This window comes from Mobula hypostoma, chromosome 7, assembly GCF_963921235.1.
Source record: "Mobula hypostoma chromosome 7, sMobHyp1.1, whole genome shotgun sequence".
In the NCBI taxonomy this organism is placed as follows: domain Eukaryota; kingdom Metazoa; phylum Chordata; class Chondrichthyes; order Myliobatiformes; family Myliobatidae; genus Mobula; species Mobula hypostoma.
In genome coordinates this window covers 114,603,915-114,629,420 of record NC_086103.1, presented here as the reverse complement: position 1 = coordinate 114,629,420, position 25,506 = coordinate 114,603,915, and the positions used below count along the sequence as shown (strand labels likewise).

The following is a 25,506-nucleotide window of genomic DNA, read 5'->3' as shown; positions in this document are numbered from 1 at the left end:
TAGACTTTCCTGAACACATTTGACAATTCTATCCCATCCAGCCCTTATACAGTATGGGAGTCCCAGACAATATTTGCAAAGTTAAAATCACAACTTCAAATAGGAGAAAATTTGCAGATGCTGGAAATCCAAGCAACATACACAAAGTGCTGGAGGAACTCAGCAGGCCAGGCAGCATCTATTGAAAAGAGTTCAGTCAAAGTATCACAACCTTGTTTCTTGCAACAGTTTGTAATCTCTATGCAAAGTTGCTCCTCTAAATCCTGTGAACTGCCTGGTGGTCTATAATATAATCCCATTAATGTGCTCATCCCTTTCCCATTCCTCAATTCCATCCATATAGCCTTAGTAGTCAAGCTCTGCAGTCTGAGCACTGCCATGACGTTTTGGTAGGTCAAATATGATGGCAGAATATAGTATTCATGGTCAGACTCTTGGCAGTGTGGAGGATCAGAGGGATCTTGGGGTCTGAATCTATAGGACGCTCAAAGCTGCTATGCAGGTTGACTGTGTGGTTAAGACGGCATACAGTGCATTGGGCTTCATCAACCATGGGATTGAGTTCAAGAGCCAAGGGGTAATGTTACAGCTGTATAGGACCCTGGTCAGACCCCTCTTGGAGTACCGGGCTCAGTTCTGGTCACCTCATTACAGGAAGGATGCGGAATCCTTAGAAAGGGTGCAGAGGAGAACTACAAGGATGTTGCCTGGATTGGGGAGCATGCCTTATAAGAATAGGTTGAGTGAACTCAGCCTTTTCTCCTTGGAGCGGTGGGGGATGAGAGGTGACCTGATAGAGGTGTTTAAGATGATGAGAGGCATTGATCGTGTGGATAGTCAGAGGTTTTTTCCCAGGGCTAAAATGGTTAACACGGAGGACACAGTTTTAAGATGCTTGGAAGTAGGTACAGTGGAGATGTCAGGAGTAAGTTTTTTACACAGAGAGTGGTGAGTGTGTGGAATGGGCTGCCGGCAACAGTGGAGGAGGCAGATACAATAGGGTCTTTTAAGAGGCTCCTGGATAGGTACATGGAACTTAGTAAAATAGAGGGCTATGGGTAACCCAAGGTCATTTCTAAAGTAAGTAATGTTCGGCACAGCATTGTGGGCCGAAGGGCCTGTATTGTGCTGTAGGTTTTCTATGTTTCATGTATCTCTTGAAATCTTTTGCAGCACCCAATTTGAGATTGCTATTTGCTTGGGTATTTGAGTGTTTATTCAGTTTATACAGTCACAAGGTTTGGATATTGACCCATAGCTTTTGCCTCTCAGCCACAAGGGTAGTAAAGACCATTTAGGTCTGGATGCACTTTTAGGACAAGGAAAGGAATTTTTTCCCTTAAGTACATTAATAAACAAAATAGTTTTTACAACAGCAAGCATTTTTGTGGTTACCATTGCTGATACAAGTTTTTATTCAATTACTTGGATTTGAATTCTTCTGCCCCAGTGGGATCTAAATTGATGTGTTCAGGTCAATGGCCTAGGCCTCTAATTTAATCCAGTCACAACCACAATGCCATTTCCCCCTCTTTTTCTCAGCTGAAGGTGAGTATTTTATGATCTGTGTTCTAATCAATAAACTTAACTGGGTTATTAATAGAAAAGACCTTATTTTTAGAATTTTTATTTCAGTTTTGCCCTCACATCAAAGAGCAATAAATTAAGTCATGCATTTATTCTGTATGGCATGCTACAGATGTACTGATTTTGCCAAATTATCATCAAGAGTGAAAATGTAATTTGCCACCACATGATGTCTATGTATTCTGTGTAACTCCAAAATGATTAAAGATTGTCTGTCAATTCCATTAGATGTACCTGGGCGATTTGATGCTTAGAAAGCTTACGTAGATTTGGAAGCAGGATGAATTTTCTCCCTCTATAAATCTGTGTTATTGAAACTGATAATTCAGAATTTGTGAAAGGATGATATCTCATGTCAGTCCTGCCGAAGGGTCTTGGCTCAAAACGTTGACTGTACTCTTTTCCATAGATGTCTGGCCTGCTGAGTTCCTCCAGCATTTTTTGTGCATTGCTTGGATTTCCAGCATCTGCAGATTTTCTCCTGTTTGTGATATCTCACACATGTCTTGTTTGACTTGTTTCTCCAATCTTCAGCTTATAATGTTTTGGCTTATAATGTTCTATCAGTTCAAGCTGATAATGGTGCAGTGAGGAAATGCAGAAATCTGGGATCTTGGAAAACAACAGGCAACAGATCTCCTTGAACTAACAGATTTAAGGACTGCAAAATAAATGAAGGTCGGACCGAGAAGCAGGATGAATTTCAGTGTGTGAATTTAATGTTAAATCAGCTACAGGAAGGAAAATAAGAAGATTGAATCAAATGGGATAAAGGAGAAATGTAAAAGACAAATAAGTCAGTGGTCAGGCAGCATCGATGGAGGGATCATGGAGAGTTGACACTTTCTGATGAAGATTCCCAACCCAAAACATCGACTATCCATTTCCCTCCATAGGTGCTGAATTCCTCCAGCTTATTTGTGTGTGGCTTCTGATTTCCAGCATCTGCAGTTTATTCTGGCTCTAAGAGAAAAATAACATGTTTTAAAAATGTTCGGCACTAATCCACTACCTGAAGGGATGCAACTCTACTTCTTTACTTATTCACTTCTGGGCATGATGGACAGTCATTAACAATTGTTATATTGTTAAAAATGTGTATATGCTGTAAATTACCACTACAAGATGAACACCAAGATCCCACTGTTAACAGACACCTGAACAGAACTCTTGGACAGTAAAACGGGCTCTTGGCCTCACAATCTACCCCATTATTATCTTGTTCTTCATCATTTACCTGCATGGCACTCTTTTTGGTAGCTTTTACACTTTATTCTGTATTGTTATTATTTTGCCTTATTCTAGCTCAATGTATGATGAACTGATTTGTTCTGTATAAATGGTATGCAAGAAAGGGTTTTCACTGTATCTTGGTACAGGTGACAATAACAAAACAATACCGATACCATCCAGGCCATGCTATCTTCTTGCAGCTACCAACAGAAGTTTAAAGTCTCGCTCCACAAGGTTCAAGAACAGCTTCTTCCCTTCAACTATTCAGTTCTTGAACCAACCTACAAAACCCTAATCACTACAGTTTAGCAACAATTAAGACCACTTTCATCACTTTGCACCAAAATGGACTATGCTGTTTTGTTCGAATTGTGTACTTTCTTGTACCATTTGGTAAAGTTTATTTTTAATGTATGTTTTTCTTGTGAATACTGTGTCTCTAATGCTATATGGCTGTGATGCTAGTAATTTTTTCATTGCGCTTGGCGTGTGACAATAAACTCGGCTTTGAACTTTGAACACTAGTTAATGTGCAATTGCACCAACTTGGGAACAATCACAGGGAAATTAACAGTGAAAAGTCAACAACTGTAAAGCAAGTGGCAGGCAGCACAAATTGCCAGCAAAATTGAGATATTTTGTTCTTCACAAGCGAATAAATGGTTCCATGCCCATGATGGTGCGGGCACTTCACACAATATTGACTTCTTGGCAACTCTAGTGCAAAATGTTGATTTAATTTTCACCCTTTCAATAGGTATTTTGTAATAATAAATATCTGAGAACTTGGAGCGAAGATTATAGACTAGACTCTTACCAATTAACTCATTCTTATCTTTCTTGTTTGATCGCCCACAATAAGGAAGTTCAAACTTCAAAAGTTCAAAGTTCAAAGTAAAATTTATTATCGGAGTACACACATGTAACCACATACAATCCTGGGATTCTTTTTCCGGAGGGCATACTTAGCAAATCTATAGAATGGTAACCGTAAATAGGATAAATAAAAGAGCAAGAGCATAGAAGACCACAAACTGTTGAAATGCAACTATAAATAAATAGCAATAAATAACAAGTGCATGAAATAGGAAGATAAAGAGTCCTTAAAGTGAGATCACTGTTTGTGGGAACAAGTCAAATGATGAGTGTAATTATCCCCTTCTGGTGGTTGAGGAGTGTTCTTGAACCTGGTGGTGCAGCTGTGCTTTCTTTGCGACTTCATTTATATGACGTATCTAGGACAGGTCTTCTGAGATAGAGACACCCAGCAATGTTTGACTGGAACATTCAGCCCGCGATATTTTCAATGAAGCCGGAAGTGTAGATGGCTTGGGAAATCCTTACACAGGCGAAGTGACGATGAGATCAGTGATAGGATTTTGCCATGATTATTTTCTTTCTGTTCACACCCAACTGCTGCCTGATTTAAGTACAACTGACAAATAGGAATGATCCCCAGCAAGTGGAAGGAAGAAAACAGAGCATGGCGAGGAGAAAGAGAGCAACATAACTAAGAGGGAATAAAATCTAGTGTGGGGAAGGCACCGGATGCAGCAGGTGCAGAAAGGGTGAGGGTCTGTCATCTCTTGTCCTAGGAGATAATCTTTAAAACAAACTCAATAACTTGATCCAGCAGCTTCCATCTCTCTTCATTGCCAGATTTGCTGATGATTGAGAAAACAGTGTAGCAATATTAATGTTAAAACAGACTACAGCTGTGATATAAGTGTTATGTTTGCTCTTCAAAACAAACTCTGTGTGGGTTTTAAATGCTAGCACATTTATTAACTGGAGGCTAGTCATGGGTTCTAGCTGCACACTTTAGAGCATGCTCTCCAGTTCATCTGTGTCACTTCTGGCACCACATTGCACTGAAGTTCTTCATTATGTACACATATAATAACACAATAAGTAAATCTTTAAAATGTAGAGGCTGGAACGCTCTACACAACATTATGAGGGTACGCGGTGGTTTGGGGTCACATGCTGCACCTGTTGTGGATGATGGTGTAAAACAAAATAATACAAAACACAATGAACCAATTCAGCCATTCATTCTATGTATATCCACCTTGAAAGGTGCTATCCGATCAGTCCCACTTCCCTCTTTTCTTCCATACACTGCTATTTTCTCCCTTCTTGTATTCCCTGTTATTGATTTTGTTTCCCACTTTTCTTTCAGACAGCAGCTTACAGCTCAAATCTCACTGGGGCTAAAAATATTCTCAATAAAACATATCCTTCCTCATTTCACCTTTGATTCTTTTGACAACCACCTCAGATCTATTTACTAAACCTTCTGACAACAGAATCCATCTCTCCTTTTCACTCCAAAACACCTTTCAAAATTTTGAACACATTCATTAAAATTTTCCTTAATCACCTTGATGTAAGGACATCTACCTCAGCTTCCCCACAGCCCCTTCATCACTGAAATCCTTAACACTAACCCAGCTAATCTCTGCACACTCTCAAAGGTCTTCACATCTTTCTTCAAGTATGCTGCCAAGAATCAGACACACAACTTCAGCTGGAGCTAATCAGTGCTTTATTAAAATTAAGTGGAACTTCCTTGCTTTTGTACCCTCTAATTCTACTAGTAAAGTCAAGGATCTCATGTGCCTTTATATGTCTTTCTCAGTTTATCTTGTCATCTTAAAATATTTGTTTTTATCCACTCAGTTTAAAAGTGAACTGTTTGGTTTATGTGGCCTCCTTTTATTCCCCCTTGAATATTAATCACTTTGCACGTTGCATTCAATTTTACCTGCCACGTGTTTGCCTGTTACCAGTCTATCCAAAGTCATTGCTAAATTTGGTATGAAATGCAGGTTTTCTATGTCCAAGTACAGATCATTGTGTATATCAAAAAGAGAGGGAACAGCACAAAAAATACACCAGCAGACTTGACTAAAAACAAGAGAAAATCTGCACATGCTGGAAGTCTAAGCAATACACACAAAATGCTGAAGGAAATCAGCAGGCCGGGCAGTATCCATGGAAGTGAATAAACAGTCGATGTTTTGGGCCGAGACCCTTCCTCAGGACTGGGAAAAAAGATAAGGAGTCAGAGTAAGAAAGTGGGGGTGGGGGAGGAGGAACCACAAGGTGCACAAGGTGATAGGTGAAACTGGGTGTGAGGGAGAGTAAAGAGCTGGGACATTGATTAGTGAAAGAGACACAAGGCTGGAGAAGGGGGAATCTGATGGGAGAGGACAGAAGGCCATGGAAGAAAGAAAGGGGGAGGAGCACCAAAGGGAGGTGATGGGCGGGTAAATATGTAAGGCGAGAGCGAGAAATGGGAATGTAGAATGGTGAAGTGGGGGTGGATTTCCCAGAAGTTTGAGAAATTGATGTTTCTACCATCAGGTTGGAGGCAACCCAGATGGAATATAAGGTATTGCTCTTGCAACCTGAGCGTGGCCTCATCGTGACAGTAGAGGAGGCCATAGACTGAAATGTTGGAATGGAATGGGAAGTGAGATCTCACTTTTTCTGGCAGTAGCTGCTCGGCGAAGCAGTCTCCCAATCTGTGTCGGGTTTCCCTGATATACAGGAGGCCACACCGGGAGCACCAGATACAGCAGATGATCCTAACAGACTCACAGGTGAAGTGTCGCCTCAGGTGAAGCACTTGTTCCGCTTGCAAGGATAAGTGTCAGGAGGGAGATCAGTGGGGAAGGACGAATGGACAAGGGAGTCACATAGGGAGCGATCTCTGCGGAAAGCAGAAAGTCGAGGGTGGGGGGATCCCGCTGGAGATGGTGGAAGTTACAGAGAATTAAGTGCTGGACGCGGAGATTGGTGGGGTAGTAGGTGAGGACAAGGGGAACTCTATCCCTGGTGGTGTGGCAGGAGGATGGGATGAGGACAGACATACATGAAATGGAAGAGACGCGGTTGAGGGCAGCGTTGATGGTGGAGGAAGGGACTCCCTTTCCTTTGAAGAAGGAGGACATCTTAGTTCTGGAATGAAAAGCCTCATCCTGAGAGCAGATGTGGTGGAGACAAGAGGAATTGAGAGAAGGGGATGGCATTTTTACAAGTAACAGGGTTGGAAGAGGTATAGTGCAGGTAGCTGTGAGAATCAATGGGTTTGTAATAGACATCTGTGGATAAGCTGTCTCCAGAGATAGAGACAGAGAGATTGAGAAAGTGGAGGGAGGTGTTGGAAATGAACCAGGCAAACTTGAGGGCAGGGTGGAAGTTAGAGGCAAAGTAGAACTGATTAACATCATTCATTTCAGTCTCCCAGCCACAGATAAGATGGAGATGCTTCATACTGTACCTGATGCACCTGAGGAAAGGAAATACAGAAGAGAAGGATTGATATTACTGAAGGATGGGGGGAAGTCTCAAGTCTTGTGACTGTGGAGTTCAGGGGGATGGAGGTGCTTAGCTGTGATTAGTGGGAGTGGAAATCAGTAGGGACTGTCAGGTGAGAGGATGGAGGAAGGGGGAGTGATTGGGGAAGAGACAGAATGTGAGGGGGATAGGGTTATTCAGGTAAACATTGGAATGGTGCTGGGGAAAACTGGAAAGCAACGGACCCATTGTGGTTTGGAGATCGGATAGGGCCAGGCTGTTTGTAGACCCAGTGCAGGGGGTTCAGTTAGGCTGGTGCACCTGGGATGGGGAGGAGGTTCTGCTTCTCCTGCCTCCAACTCACCAGTGGAGGTGTAAAACCACCTTCTTGTTCCCCTGGCCTTGAGCCCCTGCACACCCTCTCACTCACTTACCCTCCACCATGATCTCTCAGCTGCCTGAAGCCTAGAAACTCTGCTGGTCAAAAGTGAGAAATTAAACCGGAGCATGAAGCAACACTTCGATACTTAAATTAATAATCTTTCTCCAGGAAGCTGTTGAGTTTCAAAGTTCAAAGTAAACGTATTATCGTCATATACTAACTCGAGATTCATTTTCCTGCAAACATTTACAGGAAAATAAAGAAATACAATAGAACTTAAGAAAAACTGTACAGAACAAAGATTGACAAACAAGCAACGTACAAAAGAAGACGAATCGTGCAAATAATTAAAAAAAGAGTCATCAGGATATTGAGGAACAGATACGCAGGCAGATTAAGGATAGGTGTAAAAACAATAGGGTTGTTGTCATGGGGGACTTCAACTTCCCTAATTTAAAATGGGACCTTCTCAGTGCAAGTGGTTTAGGTGGGGCAGAATTTATTAGATGCATCCAGGGGTGTTTCCTAAATCAATATGTAGATAGTCTAATAAGAAGAGGCGCCGTACTGGACCTGGTGTTTGGTAATGAGCCTGGCCAGGTGAATGACCTTTCAGTGGGTGAACGGCCAGAGAAAAGTGACCACAACTCTAAGTTTTAAGAAGATGTAGATAAGCATAGGTATGAAACTTGTGGGAGAGCATTAAATTGGAGCAGGACAAATTACGAGAGCATTTGGCAGGAATTAGGGAGAGTTAATGGGGAACAGCTGTTTTTGGCAAGTCCACATCTGACTTAAGCAAGGGTGTTTAAAGACCAACTGGACAGAGTGCAGGACAAGTATCTTGTAGTCAGAAGGAAGGACAAGGATGGGAAGGTAAGAGAACCTTGGGTGTCGAGGGAGGCAATGAATTTAATCAAAAAGAGAAAGAAGTATACAGAGCTTAGGAAGCTAGGATCAAACAGAGCTCGTGAGGATCATAAAGATGCCAGAAAAGAACTCAAGAAGGGTATTAGGAAAGCCAGGAGGTGCCATGAAAAGTTCATTATAAGTAGGATTAAAGAGAATTCTATACATACATTAAGAGCAGGAGAATAACTAGTCCGAAGGTAGGACCACTCAAGGATGAAGGGTTTGCTTGGATGCAGAAGATGTGGGTGAGGTGCTTAATGAGTACTTTGCCTCAGTATTTACATAGGAGAAGGATGTGGAGGATAGGGAGATCGGTGCTTAGAGTATTAATATACTAGGTCGTTTCAAAGTCAACGAGAAGGTGGTGTTAGGTCTCTTAAAGAGCTTTAAAGTGGATTAGTCCCCAGATCCTGATGGGATATACCCCAGACTATTGAGAGCGGCAAGAGAAGAGAATGTTGGGGCCTTAACCAATACCTTTGTGTCCTTGCTAGCCACAGGCGAGGTCTTGGAGGACAGATGAGTAGCTAATGTTGTTTCATTATTTAAGAAGGGAACAAGGGAAAATACTTGAAACAATAGACCAGCGAGTCTCACAACAGTGGTAGGGAACTTTCTGGAGAGAATTGTTAGGGATGGGATTTATGAGCATTAGGAAAATCATGGCCTAATTAGGGAGAGCCAGCATGTCTTATTAACTTGACTGAGTATTTTAATGAGATGACGAGGGTGATGGAAGAAGCTAGATTTATGGATGTTGTCTACATGTTTTTTAGTAAGGCATTTGACAAGGTTCCTCATGGGAGGCTCATTCAGAAGATTAAGATGTGTGGGATCCATGTTGAATTAGTCATTTGGATTCAATACTGGCTTGCCCATAGAAGACAGAAGACAGAAGTAAAAGGGACTTATTCGAGCTGGAGGACTGTAATTAGTGGTGTTCTGCAGAGATCTATACTGGGACCTCTGCTGTTTGTGATGTGTATAAATGATCTGTTTAAAAATATAGATGGGTGGGTTAGTAAGTTTGCAGACCATACAAAGATTGGTGGGGTTGAGGATAGTGTAGAATACTGGCAAAGGATTCAACAGGATATAGATCAGTTGTAGATATGGGCAGACCAATGGCAGATGCAGTTTAACCAGGCCAAATATGAAGTGTTGCACCTTGGGAGGTCAAATGCAAAGAGACAATACACTATTAAGGGCAATATCCTTAACAGTGTTGATGAGAAGTGGGATCTTGAGGTCCAAGTTCACAGCTCCCTGAAAGCGGCTACACAGGTTATACGGTGGTTAACAAGGCATATGGCATGCTTGTCTTTATTGAGTTCAAAAGGTAGGAAGTTATGCTGCAACTTTATACAACTCTAATTCAGCCACACCTGGAGTATTGCATACAGGGTCTGTTCACCCAATTCTAGGAAGGTGTCATGGTCCGGTCCATAGTTCCTTATTCCAGGGTTTCTGGTTTTCCCCAGTTTCTGTTGTAGGCACATGATTCTCATTTTGGGGCTGAGACATAAATACCTCTGTAAACCAGGGATTCCCTGTTGGACTGTCCTGTTCCCTTCCCTGTCTTTTCCCACCTCACTTGACTTGCTGCCTGGATACCTCGCCGGCATCACTGTTGAGTTCAATTGCCAATGCAGAGATGGAACTGTCTGTTGTTCTTTGGTGTTTGTCTCTTCTTGTCCTCGCCTCCATGGGGTAAGTCAGGCCATTCTGCCGTTGCCCTGCAGGGGGATCTGTCTTGTCTTGTCCTCGCCTCCGTGGGGTAAGTCAGGCCGTTCTGCCCTTGCCCTGCAGGGCGACCTGTCTTGTCTTGTCTTGTCTTGTCTTTGCCTCTGTTGGGTAAGTCCGGCTGTTCTGCCATTACCTGACAGATGGTCCTGTCCCGTCTCTGGCTTGGGGTCCAAGCCCAAGTCTGCTTTCTTGTCCCTGCTCCTTGTCTGTATCCTGTCACATCCCTACTCTAGCAAGTCCTGTTCCTTGTACTTCAGTGTCTGTGTCTTGCATTTGGGTCCGTTCCCAATGCCCCCATTGTGACAGAAGGATGTTGAAGCTTTGGAGACAGTGCAGAAAGGTTTACTAGGATGCTGCCTGTAGAACCATAGAACACTACAGCACAGAAAACAGGATATTCGGCCCTTCTGGTCTGTGCCGAAACATTATTCCATTAGTCCCATTGACCTGCACTGAGTCCATAACCCTCCAGATCTCTCCCATCCATGTATCTATCCAATTTATTCTTAAAACTTAAGAGTGAGCCCGCATTTACCACGTCAGGTGGCATCTCGTTCCACACTCCCACCATTCTCGGAGTGAAGAAGTTCCCCCTAATGTTCCCCCTAAACCTTTCCCTTTCACCCTAAAGCCATGTCCTCTCATATTTATATCTCTTAATCTAAGTGGAAAGAGCCTACTCACATTTACTCTGTCTATACCCCTCATAATTTTGTAAACCTCTATCAAATCCCCGCTTATCCTTCTACGCTCCAAGGAATAAAGTCCTAACCTGTTCATTCTTTCCCTGTAACTCAACTCCTGAAGACCCGGCAACATCCTAGTAAATTTTGTCTGCACTCTTTCAATCTTACTGATATCCTTCCTAAAGTTAGGTGACCAGAACTGCACACAATACTCCAAATTTGGCCTCACCAATGTCTTATACAACCTCACCATAACAACATCTCAACTCCTATACTCAATACTTTGATTTATGAATGCCAGGATGCCAAAAGCCTTCTTTACAACCCTTTCTCCTGTGATGCCACTTTCAGGGAATTGTGTATCTGAGCTCCCAGATCCCTTTGTTCCTCCACACTCCTCAGTGCCCTACCATTTACTGTGTAAACAGAACCCTGAAGCACACCACTAGTCACAGGCCTCCAGTCTGAGAAGCAATCATCCACTACCACTCTCTGTCTTCTCCCACACAGCCAATTTTGAATCCAGTTTACAACCTCTCCATGGATACCTAGTGTCTGAACCTTCTGAACTAACCTCCCATGTGGGACCTTGTCAGAGGCCTTACTAAAGTCCATGTAGACAACATCCACAGCCTTTCCTTCATCTACTTTCTTGGTAATCTCCTTGAAAAACTCTACAAGATTCATTAAACATGATCTACCACACACAAAACCACGCTGACTATGCTTAATCAGCCCTTGGCTGTCCAAATACTTGTATATCCGATCTCTCAGAACACCTTCCAATAATTTACCTACTACTGATGTCAGGCTCACCGGCCTGTAATTACCTGGTTTACTTCTGGAGCCTTTTTCAAACAATGGAACAACATGAGCTACCCTCCAATCCTCCGGCACCGCACCCGTGGCTAAGAACATTTTAAATATTTCTGACAGGGCTCCTGCAATTTCTACACTGGTGTCTCTCAAGGTCTGAGGAAATATCATGTCAGGCCCGGGGGAATTATCTACCTTTATTTGCTGTCAGGCAGCAAGCACCTCCTCCTCTTTAATCTCTATATGTTCTATGACACTGCTGCTTGTTTCCCTTCCTTCCATATATGCTGTGCCAGTTTCCTGAGTAAATACTGATAAAAAAAACTGTTTAAGGTGTCCTCCATCTTGTGAGGCTTCTAGGGGGCATGTACTATGAAACTCCCTGGTTTCCTTGGCTGCGTAAGCCTAGGGAAGTCTCTCTCTGGTCCTGCTAAATTGAGACTGTTCTCCCACCCAAAACCCCGGTTTGTGTGGATGCTGTGTAATTCATTATCCTGTTACAAATTAGTGCCACGAAACAACAGACAGCACACTGCATACGATTAAAGGAATTATATTTATGAATCTTAACTAAAGGGTTAGTAAAGAAAAACAAAAAGAAAAGGGCCCATTGTAATTAAACAGCCCAATGTGCACAAGTTGGAGCTCATCTTGAACTTCTGTCACTCACGTGCTGGGCACTTGGTCAGTGTGAAAACACACACCACCTTCCGAAAGTCACTCGCAATCTGTCTCGAACAAATGGGTCTCCCACCGGGTCGTATCCTACGACCGGTTCTCCCCAGCGTCTTCTCTCTTCATCTCCCACTAAACCAAAAAAACCTCAAGCCCAACCTTAGTGTCCCGCACCAGGGAAACCTCCCCTCAGCTCTACCATCCTAATTGGATGGCACACAGTTCTCCTCATCCCTTATCTTCAAGAATAACCCAAACAAGCTGAAAACAGAACAGACTGCTCTTACAGAACTGCCAAAATGAAATACATACAGCATAACAGTAAATATATGAACCAGGGCATGACACTCTCCCCTGACCAAAATAGCCATGTCCTCATGACTTCGAAATAATTTGTCATCCCGTCATTAATGACACCATTTTCAAAGCAAGTTTGTGATGTCAGCACCTTCAATCCATTTGTAAATGGTAGCGACATACAGTATCTCACTAGGCACTCTGTTCCCCTGGTGCTACATAGGCCAGCCTATCTGGGGGGTCTCCTGACTCTTTGAGTCTTGCTTATCCCATTATCTACTTCTTCAGTTTCAGACACGCCTTGGGATACTTCTGGTCTACCTGGCAAGGCCTCGACCGGTCTATCACTCGTGCCCTCCAGCAACTCGGACCCCTCTGCCACTTGGCTGAGCTCAGCTTTATCCTGAGTTACTAGAACCCAGCCCCACTTCATGGTCCAGCTGTAAGCCTGCCTGAGCACCACTAATCCCCCCATTTCACCTGCCTCAGTGTGAGAAAGGTTGGGAATCTCTTCCTCACTTATTGGGGAGTTGGCGAAAGGCAGCATATACCGCACCACCATTTCCTCATCCTCCGAGCCTGTATCCTATTTCAGAATCAGAATCAGGTTTATTATCACTGGCACGTGACGTGAAATTCATTAATTTAGCAACAGCAGTTCAATGGAATACATAATCTAGCAGAGAGAGAGAGAGAGAGCGTGCGCGCGCGCGCAAAAAAATAATAAATAAAATAAAGCAAGTAAATCAATTATGTATATTGAATAGATAATTAAAAAATGTGCAAAAACAGAAATACTGTATATTAAAAAAAAGTGAGGTAGTGTCCAAAGCTTCAAAGTCCATTTAGGAATCGGATGGCAGAGGGGAAGAAGCTGTTCCTGAATCACTGAGTGTGTGCCTTCAGGCTTCTGTATCTCCTACCTGATAGTTACAGTGAGAAAAGGGCATGCCCTGGGTGCTGGTGATCTTTAATAATGGACGCTGCCTTTCTGAGACACCGCTCCCTAAAGGTGTCCTGGGTACTTTGTAGACTAGTACCCAGGATGGAGCTGACGAGATTTACAACCTCCTTCAGCTTCTTTCGGCCCTGTGCAGTAGCCCCTCCATACCAGACAGTGATGCAGCCTGTCAGAATGCTCTCACAGTACAACTATAGAAGATTTTGAGTGTATTTGTTGACATGCCAAATCGCTTCAAATTCCTAATAAAGTATAGCTGCTGTCTTGCCTTCTTTACGACTACATCAGTATGTTGGGACCAGGTTAGATCCTCAGAGATCTTGACACCCAGGAACTTGAAGCTGCTCACTCTCTTCACTTCTGATCCCTCTATGAGGATTGTTATATGTTCCTTCGTCTTACCCTTCCTGAAGTCCACAATCAGCTCTTTCGTTTTACTGATGTTGAGTGTCAGGTTGTTGCTAAGGCACCATTCCACTAGTTGGCAAATCTCACTCCTGTACACCCTCTCGTCACCACCTGAGATTCTACCAACAATGGTTGTATCATCAGCAAATTTGCAGATGGTGATTGGGCTATGCCTAGCCACACAGTCATGTGTATATAGAGAGTAGAGCAGTGGGCTAAGCACACACCCTGAGGTGCGCCAGTGTTGATCGTCAGTGAAGAGGATATGTTATCACCAATCCGCACAGATTGTGGTCTTCTGGTTAGGAATTCGAGGATCCAATTACAGAAGGAGGTACAGAGGCCCAGGTTCTGCAACTTTTCAATCAGGGTTGTGGGAATGATGGTGTTAAATGCTGAGCTATAGTCGATGAACAGCATACTGACGTAGGTGTTTGTGTTGTCTAGGTGGTCTAAAGCCGTGTGGAGAGCCATGGAGATTGCATCTGCTGTGGTGGCGGGGCGTGGGGTGGTTTAATCCTTCCCGCTGTTGGCCCTTCAGTCTCCCCACGTCGCCGCAGAGACCTCTTAGTAGGTGTAGGGTCCAGTTCAGGCTCTAGGTCAACACGCACCTCTTGTCCCAGAGATAGAAGGTGGTTCTGATGGAGAATCTTGACAGGCCTATTCCCAGCCTCCGGTTTCACCCGGAAAATTAGTATGTTTAGATTCTGACTCTTTACTATGTAGGGCGTAGCCACCCAGCAGTCAGCCAATTTATGCTTCCCAGGTAGTCCCACATTCTTTATAAGTCTTCGGTGGTAGATATTCTTCACCTGACCCAAAACAGAGGTCAATGGGCAAACTCGCCTTGCTCCCAACCATCAGATAATATGGCAAGTACCTGGTAGCTTCATTTTGTGTACAGTTCAGCAGTGGACCAGATGTCTAATATGTTGACTCAACTTGTTCTTTTTGCTGATCTCCAAGGTTCCGAGCATGTCTAGCAAGGTCCGATTAAACTTCTCAGGCTGGAGATCACCCTGCAGCTGATAAGGCGTAGTCCTCGACTTCTCGACTCCAAGCATGCTCAGTAGCTCATGTATGAGCCTGCTCTCAAAATGTCATCCTTGATCACTGTGTATCTACCTGGGGAGCACATAGTAAATGAAATACTTCTCCCATAATACTTTGGCCAGAGTGGACACACTTTGGCAAGTATACAACACTGTAGCTCGGCACTATGAAAGAACATGCAGCAGTATAGTATGAATAAGATATCAGATCATTAGGGTAAGCCCTCAAAGTGACATGTGAATGTTTATAACCAGTTGCCTTCATACAACACATATTCCGTGTGATGTTGATGATCAGATCTCTGTTTGAGTTTGCTCCTACTTTTTGATAGAGGTTACAAGCATCAATATGATTAACATGAGGTGATCACCAAAGGATTAGTCAGAAGAAAGCAATTTTTAAATTAATTTTCTTCCATCTCCTGTAATATTTCTCAATTTTTCACAGTTTGTATTAAAGTAATGATTCACCTCAGAGGATCAGGCTGAGTCACCCCTCGTCATCATACCTCTTTGAATGTTAATTCCCAAGTTGTCAATTGGGTATTGTGAATTTGAAGTTATTGGAAACTGAGATTGTTTAAATTTATTTATGGAGATGTATTTTACACGCATCAGAATGGTCTGAATTTGTTTTTAGGCTCCAAAGGCAAACAAATAATATTCTAAATCATTGCACCACCAAGTTCTAATGAAAAAGAAGCTCTCTCCAGCGGTTCAGTGTTTCTGCGCAGGCACCAAATTTAAACGCAGAGTCGCTCACACATTGTTCAGTGTGTGGGTTGTGTAGGTAGTCATGTTGTCATTTCTGGTTGGGGGAGCAATACAGGACCAAAAAAGCAAATGGTTTCAATACATATTCGGTCATCACTAACTTAAAATTCATTTGTATGCATGACATTGGACACTCATACAAAAGCAGAATTTCACAATACATGTGAGCACTACTTCTGTGTAATTTAAAAAGGGGTAAATCATGGTTCATCATTGTGAAATATAATACTTAAACCCACTTGCAACTGGATCCCCTTTAAGATTTTAACCTAATCCTCACAACAAATCAAGCATTCTTACTATTGGTTTCTTTTAGACCTCTGAATGCCTGTTTGATTGCAGATTGAAGATGCCTTGATCAATTGAAACTACCTTGACTCAGTATCATAGAGTCATAGAATCAGAGAAAGATACAAAATGGAAATAGGCTGCCAGACCCATTATTAACCACCAATTTGCACTAATCCTCATTTATTCTCTCCAAATTCTCAACTTCCTCGTGAAAATCCATCACACAACTACAAATTATCTTATCAACCTAAGATACTGGTAACAACAAAGTTCAAAGCTGAAAGTAAATTTTATTATCAAAGTACATATATGTCATCATATACAACCCTGAGATTCATTTTCCTGTGGGCATACTCAGTAAATCTATAGACTAGTATCTATAACAGGATCAATGAAAGATCAACCAGAGTGCAGAAGACACCAGACTTTGCAAATGCAAATATAAATAAACAGCAATAAATAATGAGAACATATGATAAGGTAGAGTCCTCTAAGTGAGACCATTGGTTGTAGGAGCATTTCAATGATGGGGCAAGTGAGTGTAGTTATCCTCTTTTATTCAAGAGCCTGATGGTTGAGGGGTTGACATATTTTGGATAGGCCATGAAACTATTTATTTAACTTCTTTTATGTCTGTTTTTTTTTTCTAATCTTAAATATGTTTCTGGAACAACTATAGCCTGTGATTTCCAGTAAGGAGATCAACTGAATGATGCAGCACTTTGCTGTGTCTGGGAAGTTTCCAGGAAACAGTGGGCCTGAGCCTCGAGGCAAAGAAAGTATGAGACAGGGTGCTAGACGATGTTCGACTCCATTTCGCAGATTAAAATATCAGAACATTAGAAAGTTTTTAACAAGAACAGGCCATTTGTTCCAACAAAGCTTGCCAAATCCCTATTCACATAGTGTATTGAAATAACTATTGAGTTTATATTTGGAAGTCTCTAAGGTACAGTACTACTCTCAAATACACAAATTGGTAGTTTGTTCCATGTGTCCACAACTCGTTGTGTAAAGAAATGCTTCCTGATGGTAGTCTGAAATCTCCCTTTAACCAATCTCCACCTATGGCTCCATGTCCTCGTTGATGGATTAATTTTGAAGTAACGGCTGGCATCCACCTTACTTATACCCGTAATGACTTTGAACACTTCTGACATGTCTCCTCTCATTCTACGTCTACTTAGGCTAAAAAGATTTAATTCTTACAATCTTTCTTCATTATTCGTGCCCAGCAGACCAGGTGTGGCCTCACAAGCGCATTATACAGCTTAAGGAGAACGTCTCTTGACTTGAACTCCATTGAGTGTATTATCTAGCCCAACATTCTATTATCCTTCCTGGTTGCTTCTGTGTATTGTCCAGATTTTGAGAGTGATGTCTACAAAGACACACAAATCCTTCTCATACAGTCACTTTCTAACTCAAGACCCCCCCATTGTATATTTCTACTACTTACATGTAATATTTTACATTTACTTACATTAAATTTTGTTGCCATTTATCTGTTGACATCTGGATTTTGTTTAGATCTAACTGTATTGATTCTACTGCCTGAATGTTATCAGCCCATTCCTCTAATTTTGTGCCATCAACAAACTTTACTAGTTCATTTGTTATGTGCTTATCCAAATTAAAAACAGCAGCAGCCCCAAAACTAATTCCTGCGGAACCCCACTTTTACCATCTTCTCAGTTTGAAAATGACCCTCTCACCATAACTCATTGTTTTCTGTTTTTGAGCCAATTCTGCACCCACTCACACAGCTTACCTTGAATCCCTGCCTCCTGTAATTTGATTATTAACCTCTCGTGGGGTACCTTGTCAAAAGCAGTCTGAGAGTCCAAGTAAATGATATCAACCGTTCGATTGTTATAAATTTTAGATGTCTCTTTATAGTAATCCAGCATATTAGTAAAACATGATTAACCCTTTCTGAACCCGTGCTGTCTTTCTGCTAATGTGCCTGTTCTTATCAGCTGCTTTTCCATCTCATTCTTTACTAATGTTTCCATTGTCTTACCTACAATACACGTTAAGCCTACAGGTCTGTAGTAACCAGGGTTAGTGCAGTCACCCTTCTTATACACCAAGACAACAGTAGCCCATTTCCAGTCCTTAGGGATTTCACCAGTTGTCAGTGACTTTTGAAAAATACATGTTAGGGGTTTGTATATATAATCACAAACCTCTTAAGTACCCTTGAATATATGTTGTCAGGCCCTGGAGATTTATTTACTTTCAATCTTTTCAGCTGAAGCAGGACCTCAATTTCTAAGATCTCTAAGTCACTGCAAGCAATCTTATTTTTTTCTACACTTACTGGCATATTGCTAACATCTTTGCAGGTGAACACTTTACAAAAATATGAGTTAAGAGTATCCGTTAAATCCTTCTCTGCATAATTTATCAGCCCACAATTATTCCTAATACACTTAACTTCCTCTTTGACTTTTATGACTAAACTATTGAAAAAAATCTCTTGGGGTCAATCTTAGTATTATCAGCAATATCTTCTCAACCTGCCATTTGCAATCCGAATTTCCCTCTTGACTATAATTCTCATCTTTTCATATGCCCTGCGGTTAACATCATTGCTATTTTTCTGTATTCCTTATATAGGTGTCTTTACTTCAATAATTTTTTTATGTGATTCTTTATTCATCCATGTATTTGGTCTATTGTTTTTATTGCTTCTCCTGACCTTGGGAATGAACATTTCCGGCATTATGTGTATTACCTCTTTAAATTGAGCCCATTGTTCCTCAGCTGACTCAATGTCAAGCATTTCCTTCCAGTTTACCTTCCGAAGTCTTTGGTGCATCTGCACAAACTTTGTCTTTCTGAAACTCAGTTTAATGGCTTTGGTTTTTACTGATATGCTTGCCCAAAACGCTTCGAGACTAACAATGCTATGATTGCTTGTTCCTAAAGGATCAACAACTTCTGTACTCAAAATTCTAACCTGATTGTTACAGAATATCAAATCTAGACAGGCCTCACCTCTTGCTGGTGCATTAACATACTGGGTCAAAAAACAATCATTCAATAACACAATAACTTTCCTATAATCCATTAGTCACTGGGTTCTCCCACTCAGTACTGTATTTGGGAAATTAAAGTCACTCATAACTATAACATCACCCTGAGAACTTGATTTTCTAATATTCTGATACAGTTGTTTATTAAAATCACTCTCAGCATTAGGGTGGTCTATAACATACACCCAATGTTATTCCTTTATCCTTATAGCTTTCAGTTCTCACCCAGATATCTTCACTAAGTCTCGATTCATCTCCTATCATAAGCAGCCTCACGTTTAAATTCTCTTTTGTGTATATGGTTACTCCTCCACCTTTACGATCTTGCCGATCTTTCCTAAGTAGAGTAAATCCTTTAATACTATATTCATCACCATCCAGCCATGTTTCAGTTATTGCTATTATATCATACTTACACACACTTGCATATAATTCCACACAAACACGAGGAATTCAAGCAACACACATCAAAGTTGCTGGTGAATGCAGCAGGCCGGGCAGCAGCACTAGGAAGAGGTACAGTCGACGTTTCGGGCCGAGACCCTTCGTCAGGACTAACTGAAAGAAGAGCTAGTAAGAGATTTGAGAGGGGGAGGGGGAGGGGGAGATCCAAAATGATAGGAGAAGACAGGAGGTTGGGGGGGACTTCTCTAACTTCTGCTAATGCCCCACCTCCTCCTTGTACCCTATCCGTTATTTATTTATATACACACACATTCTTTCTCTCGCTCTCTCTCCTTTTTCTCCCTCTGTCCCTCTGACTATACCCCTTGCCCATCCTCTGGGTTTTATCCCCCCCTCCCCCTTTTCTTTCTCCCTGGGCCTCCTGTCCCATGATCCTCTCATATCCCTTTTGCCAATCACCCTTCCAGCTCTTGGCTCCATCCCTCCCCCTCCCACTTTCAAATCTCTTACTAGCTCTTCCTTCAGTTAGTCCTGACGAAGGGTCTTGGCCCGAAACGTTGACTGTACCTCTTCCTAGAGATGCTGCCTGGCCTGCTGCGTTCACCAGCAACTTTGATGTGTGTTGCATATAATTCCAACTCGTTTACTTTATTCTTCGTACTTCTTGTACTTATACAGGTAATTCTTAGTCTACTACTGCTGTTTTCATCCTATTCTGACCCATTTTTATATCTTGAAGCCTATAATCAGTTTATGTCCTAATATGTTATTCTCCATTAAGGTGTTTAAACAGTTGAGCCTGGCCTGTTCTAAGTTCCCTGCCCTTCGCCACCCCATTCCCTAGTTGAAACAGTCATCAACTAACTGAAGCATACGCCTGCCCAGTACATTAGTGCCCCTCCAGTTCAAATGCAACCCGTCCTAGCAGTACAGGTTCCATCTGCCCCAAAATGACCCCAATGTCCCATAAACCTATACCCCTCTAACCTACACCATGATTTGAGCTACACGTTAAATCTTCTGAGCTCCTCAATCTTACCTGGACTGGCACATGGCACAGGAAGAACTTCCAAGAAGACCACCTTGTCAGTTCTGTCCCTAAGCTTCCTACCTAACTCTTTAAATTTGTCTTGCAGAACTGACAGCCTGCCCTTACCTATGTCACTTGTTCCTATGTGGACAATGACGACTGGATCCACGACAGCTCTGGCCAGGAGCTTATCTACTCGTCCAGGGAGGTCTCCTACTTGTGCTCCTGGTAGGCAACACACAGTATGAGACTCCTTGCCAGTACACACCTGATTCTCAACACCTCCCCCCCCCATAATTGAGACCCCTACTCTCACTACTTCCTTCTTATGGTGTTTAGGTTTAGGATTAGAGAGGGTCCTGTGGGAGTCTTCAGTCCTGCCTACCACCTCAGAGGTTTCATGGTCATTGTCGAGCATCGCTAGATATTCAAACTGATTGGACACTTCCAACTCTGGAGTTGGTGCCCCCGGACAGTGTGCACCTCCTACCCAGTGCTTCTGGTCTGCTGTCTGAACCCATGGCTCTCTTGGAGTGCACATCATCTCCCTAAAGGGAGATCTGGAGCACATTTGCCAATTCTCTATAACATTGAAGGTCAGCTACCTCCTCCTCAAGTTCAGCTGCCTTGCTCCCGAGGTGTTGGATTAGCTGACAATTCTTGCAGGTGAACTCTCCAGGAGAGCAATTTTCCATGAATCCGTTGTTCGCCGATTAAAGCGACGAGGAAGATTGAAACATGGCTGCGAATGCGGACAGCGAGCCCGATGACCTGCCTTCTGATCGCTGGTGGTATCGCTCTGCTGCTGAAGAGAAGCTGTGTGGCCTATTGCTGTGCCCGGAGGGTAGGCCTTTTGATGTAACTGAGGTTTCTGCTTTTATAGACTTGGACTATGGACAATGAACTTTTTTCAGTCTTATGGTTTTTAAATTGTCTGTTTTTGCCTGTGCTTTGTCTTTGTTTTGCAGGTTGATGTTTTGTGCAGGGGAAGGGTGGAGGTCTGGGGGGTTGATGTTCTTGTTACGTTTTTGCCAGTTTTCGTGAGGGGACAGTGGAATTTGGAGGCCAATGGTCTTGCTATGTTATATGCAGGGGGAGCGAGTTTGGGGGGGGGGTGTTGATTAATCATGTTGTCATTCTTTTTTTGTGCGAGGTGTGGGTTTGCTGTTTCTGTCTGAACTAACTTCCATGGATTCTCTTTGTTTCGTGGCTATCTGGAGAAGAAGAATCTCATAGGTGTATTCTGCATGCGTACTTTGATAATAAATGAACTTTTGAACTTTTGAATTTTTGAACCTTTTTTGGTAACATATAAGGCATTATATAAAAGAAAATCTTTCAGTTCCCATTCAGCACTCTTGATTTAGCTTTCTATGAAAAGGAAAATAGTCTTTGGCTCTTTCTTCACTGAATATTATGGAGTAGCCCAGCAAGCAAGAAGTCACATAATACCATCATTAAAGTGGGATAGCTTTAAAACAGCAATGACTGTGAACAATCAGCATTGCATATTACACATCAAAGTTGCTGGTGAACGCAGCAGGCCAGGCAGCATCTCTAGGGAGAAGTACAGTCGATGCTTCGGGCCGAGACCCTTCGTCAGGACTAACTGAAGGAAGAGCTAGTAAGAGATTTGAAAGTGGGAGGGGGAGAGGGAGATCCAAAATGATAGGAGAAGACAGGAGGGGGAGGGATGGAGCCAAGAGCTGGACAGGTGATTGGCAAAAGGGACTCACTTGTTAATTTGTCCCCCCCATCCCTCCCCACTGATCTCCCCCGTGGCACTTATCCTTGTAAGCGGAACAAGTGCTACACATGCCCTTACACTTCCTCCCTTACCACCATTCAGGGCCCCAGATAGTCCTCCAGGTGAGGCGACACTTCACCTATGAGTTGGCTGGGGTGATATACTGCGTCCGGTGCTCCCGATGTGGCCTTCTATATATTGGCGAGACCCGACGCAGACTGGGAGACCGCTTTGCTGAACACCTACGCTCTGTCCGCCAGAGAAAGCAGGATCTCCCAGCCGCCACACATTTTAATTCCACATCCTATTCCCATTCTGATATGTCTATCCACGGCCTCCTCTACTGTAAAGATGAAGCCACACTCAGGTTGGAGGGACAACACCTTATATTCCATCTGGGTAGCCTCCAACCTGATGGCATGAACATTGACTTCTCTAACTTCCGTTAATGCCCCACCTCCCCCTTGTACCCCATCCGTTATTTATTTATATACACACATTCTTTCTCTCACTCTCATTTTTCTCCCTCTGTCCCTCTGACTATACCCCTTGCCCATCCTCTGGGTTTTTCCCCCCTCCCCCTTTCCTTCTCCCTGGCCTCCTGTCCCATGATCCTCTCATATCCCCTTTGCCAATCACCTGTCCAGCTCTTGGCTCCATCCCTCCCCCTCCTGTCTTCTCCTATCATTTCGGATCTCCCCCTCCCCCTCCCACTTTCAAATCTCTTACTCACTCTTCCTTCAGTTAATCCTGACGAAGGGTCTCGGCCCGAAACGTCGACTGCACCTCTTCCTAGAGATGCTGCCTGGCCTGCTGTGTTCACCAGCAACTTTGACGTGTGTTGCTTGAATTTCCAGCATATGCAGAATTCTTCGTGTTTGCATATTATACATCTGTAAGTCAATATTTGAAAACCCAATCCTCCCTCTCACCACCTGAACTTAAACCAGCTGATACCCTCTTCCCCGACTGTACAATGCACAAACCACGACCCTGTACAAAGCTATAAAGAAGACAAGACAGTGGCTATATTTCATCAGGAGTTTGAGGAGATTTGGTTTGTCACCTAAAACACCTGAAAACTTCTGCAGATGTACTGTGGAGAACATTTTAACAGTCTGCATCACCGTCTGGTATGTTGTGGCAGGGGAGGGGTACGGGGAGCGCTTGGCGTCTACTGAACAGGATTGAAGCAAGCTGCAGACAGTTATAAAATCAGTCAGCTCCATCATGGGTACTAGCCTCTGTAGTATCCAACACATCTTCAGAATCAGAATCAATTTGTTAACTTAGCAGCAGCGGTACAATGCAGTACATGATAATATAGGGAAAATAAATATGTATATCAATTACTCATATATGTGTATTAAACAGTTAAATTAAAATAGTGCAAAAACAGAAATAATAAATGTGAGGTCGTGTTCACGGGTTCAGTGTCTATTTCAGAATCGGATGGCAGAGGGGAAGAAGCTGTTCCTGAATCACTAAGTGTGCGCCTTTAGGCTTCTGTACCTCTTCCTGACAGTAGCAAAGAGAAGAGGAGCAGTGCCTCAGTGAAGTGACTTCCTTTACCAAAGACCCCCGATACCCAGGACATACCCTCTTCTCATCGTTACTGTCAGGAAAGGGATACAGAAGCTCGAAGGCACACACTCAACGATTCATGAACAGCTTCTTCCCCTCTGCCATCCGATTTGTGAATGGACGTTGGACCAATGAACACTAGCTCACTACTTTTTTATTTCTGTTTTTTTGCACTACCTATTTTAACTTCCCTCCCTAACGGTACTGTGGGTGTACCCACACCTCAGGGACTGCAGCGGTTCACCACCTTCTCAAGGGCAACCAGGGATGGGCAATAAATGCTGGCTTAGCTGGCGATGCCTACATCCCATAAATGAATAAATAAAAATATATATACTTAACGTAACTCCGTTTTTTTCTCTTTATTTATTTGTCATATATTTCATTGTACTGCCACCGTAATGTTATCAAATTTCACAACATATGCCAATGATATTAAACCTGATTTTGATTCTGATTCTGTAATTTCTTATTCCGCCTTACCATAGGGTAGTGAGTCAAGAAAAGGACTTTGTGTGCAGAGAATGTATTCCAATGTACATGATACCTAGAACATTGTGTATAGCAGAGCACTGCAGAGTGCAGATCATGCACAATGCAGATTGACATACCATGCATTGCTAAATTAGCAGATCTCCAGAAGAATCCAGTAATTTCTAGGTTGACATTTTCTTAATTACAGTTGTGCAACAGCTTGCATGTGGCTGGATACTGCAGTTATATGATTCAGAATCAGCAATCATTATTTGCATACTGTAGGTTATATTGCTCCACCCTGTATATATTATTCGTTACTGCTCAGTAGTAACAAATAGGTTTGGAAACTGGACGTCTGAGGATACCCACTTTTCCCTGGCTTATAACTGTTGTGTAGCATTCTCAAACCTCTTCAAGGCACATCCAGAAAGTGCATGTTTCCACCAACTTTGTTATAGAGCATATAGGCACTATATGTGGCATGTTCTACCTAGGCAGGCCAGGGCTACCTACACACCACCCAAAGTCTCTGTGATCACTACAGGTTGCTGCAGTTAAAATGCCGCAGCTGCGTACAAGAATCTGATAAAAGGTCATGAATGTGGATCCTGAGAAGGCAGACTGGATTTCTCTGAGCTTTACAATGAATGAGAGTTCCAAAATTTACATTCTTATGAAATGTAGCTGCGGCTTTCAAAATGTTACACCTTATTAGACCACATTTCTACAAAATGCAAAAGACATAGGAGCAGAATTAGGCCATTCAGCCATCGGGTTAACTCCATCATTCTATCATGGTCGATTTGTTATTCCTCTCAAACTCATTTGTTATGCATTGTAACTTCAAAACATTAAACTAATTCAAAGGAAGATACGGGAGTCCAAAATGTGGTCTAACTTGGAGTTTACTTTAAACGAGGCGCGGACGTATCACATGGTAGAGTCATGACACATGCAATTCATGTACTTACACACAACTTGTAATGAATTATTTAAATGAAGAATGCTTGTGTGTGTATATATACACACACACACAAGATTACTGAAATATTACTTAAGCCTTAAACACACAATAACATTCTCCTGTCTTATCAACC

The 25,506-nt window shown here is 42.5% G+C and overlaps 1 long non-coding RNA gene across 1 annotated transcript in view; it reads right to left on the bottom strand.

Moving 5' to 3' along the window:
* Window positions 1-12,460, bottom strand: part of LOC134348998 (uncharacterized) — a 39,261-nt gene extending 26,801 nt beyond the window's left edge. The window contains exon 1 of the long non-coding RNA XR_010018556.1: window positions 12,338-12,460. This is a non-coding gene — a long non-coding RNA (uncharacterized LOC134348998). The remainder of the gene's footprint in view (window positions 1-12,337) is intronic.
* Window positions 12,461-25,506: the final 13,046 nt, after the last annotated feature.